The sequence below is a fragment of the Meles meles genome, chromosome 1 (assembly GCF_922984935.1).
Source record: "Meles meles chromosome 1, mMelMel3.1 paternal haplotype, whole genome shotgun sequence".
In the NCBI taxonomy this organism is placed as follows: Eukaryota; Metazoa; Chordata; class Mammalia; order Carnivora; family Mustelidae; genus Meles; species Meles meles.
This window is the reverse complement of record NC_060066.1, coordinates 126,160,202-126,162,653: the sequence shown is the minus strand read 5'-3', so window position 1 is coordinate 126,162,653 and position 2,452 is coordinate 126,160,202.

Here is a 2,452-nt window from a genome sequence, read left to right as displayed (position 1 = left end):
CCTAACTCTGACATACAGTGACAGAGATCTCCATTTTGCTGTTGCCCAGAGATCTTTCCTAAATATCCATCTACATTGTTTTTATCACATAGTATTTTCAAGCTCTGGTAACTTCTGATACAGTTGGTAATTTAATCCCAATTAAGCACATCTAGACCCTGACCTGTGTCCCTAAAACTTGAAGGCATGCATTTTTAGAGAACAAGATCCTCATCTTACCAGAGTGATCTTTGTGCTAAGATATGACAAGGCAAGAATATCAGTATATCTCAAGGGAAGTTTCAGAGCTTTTGAAAGTCACAAGAACTAGTAGCAGATATGGGAATATAAATATAGATAGAGAAGTCTTTATTTTAGAGAAACAGACTTTTTTGTCTAGCCATAACATTTTAATTCATGGACAGTTCAGGAATAAGTAAAATTATGACTTGTTAGAACAACTCATAGCTTAATACTAACCAACTGTGCTGAGTGATTCATGTTTCATATAAATTTAATTATAAAATAAATAAGTAATATTCAGTTTCTACCACTAAGAAACAAACAACAAGTAAATGAAAGGGATTTAAGTGGAAATCTCTGACAGCCGAGGGGGAAAAAAAAAAACAAAAAACCAAACAAACAAAAAAAAAAACATTTCATGGTACAAATGGAAAAATGATATATGAATAAAGTCACTTTTGTGATTCAGAGTTGTAGAGAGATATAGAATCAAGAGAAGTTCTGAGGATTGATAGTCAGAAAAGCAACAAAAAATAATATTACAACTTTCATAAACCTTTCTTATTGCCAAATTTAAACAGTTTTTTCTTCTGCTGAATTGTTCTAATCCAACTAGAGACAAGACTGGGAGGCTCAAGGGAAGGAAAGTAGCAAATGAAAATTTTTATATGAAATAAGGAAATAAAGGACTGATTTAGTCTTTTTGACAACATGTCTGTTTTCACCATAAATGAGAACTATTCATATTTTAGTGGAGATAATTCATATAGAAAAAAATTCTAAGAATTCATACAGCAGAAAAGTGTCTTTCAATCAATTTTTATTGTAAATAGACACACTGCGTAGTTTGTATTTGTGTAACGACCCTGCCACCTTTCTAGCCAGACACACAAATTTGTCAGGAGAACAAAAGTATGCTTCTAGTTGGCTTCAACAAAGCTGTGCAGAAATTTTATCATAATATGCCTTTCTAATTAATATGCTGGACAGAGGATTTTTAGAAGAAGGGAATTATTGACAGTTGCCTGCCCCAAAATTCATACAAATATGGCCATATCTTGTCTTCCATTGATATAATTGGAGATTATTTATGTCTATAAATCTATAAGCTCTAGATAGTAATGATGAATTACATTTGGACTGCAGTATATATCATTTGAAATCAATAGCAGTTTTCTCAATGATAATAGACATTTCCATTAAAGTCATTGACTTACACTTTTTGAAATATTTCTTCACAGAAGGGGTTACTGATAATATTGCTATTGTGTAAATCTGTGTGAAGTTATTGTGAATTTATAAAACTGGTGAGTCTATAAATCACTGTATAGTGGGTCACTCTAGATAAATTAAATCTGCAAAATACTAAGAGAAAATAGATCTTAGTATTAGAATTATAAATGGAATGCAGTAGATTTCTGAGTTTCACAAATAAAAATAACTAGGAGGTTTATACCTTACACTTAATCAGTTGCTTAAGCATTTTAATGTATGTATAAAAGATATTATAGATTTTCTATTTTGAATCAAGCAGCTTTTACTTTAATAGAATAAATCTCTCTGTCTTAGGTAAAAGAAGTACATGCATAGATATAAATTCAAGAATTGGCTATAGAATTCATTGATTGATTTAAAATGTTTATTTTACAGATGCTTATTTTGCACCTATTTAGTTTGGGCACTTGGCATAAAATGGTAAACAGAGCATTTGAAAATATTAATCACTGCTCATACCACTATCTGTATATTCATTCTTCTGACCTTTAAGAGTCTTAGATGTTTTCTTATGGGCAATAGACTGGGGAAATAAAATAGTATATATTGTTATACAATACAACTGTTATACAATTTAAAATAGTATATATTATTATACAATAACAATATATTGTTATACAATTGTTATACAATCTAATCATGGTAGATGAATATAATAAGTGTTTTTTTCAAGGGAACCCAGGTGACTTGGTTGGTTAAGCATCCGACTCATAATTTTGGTTCAGATCATGATCTCTGGTCCATAGGAATGAGCCCCACAAAGGGCTCTACACTTAGTGGGGAGTCTACTTGAAGATTCTCTCCCTCCCTCTCCCTCTGCATATTCCCCCGTTGCATGCTCTAAAACAAATAAATAAATCTTTTTTTAAAATTTTTTATTTATTTCTTATTTTTCTATAAACATATAATATATTTTTATCCCCAGGGGTACAGGTCTGTGAATCGCCAGGTTTAC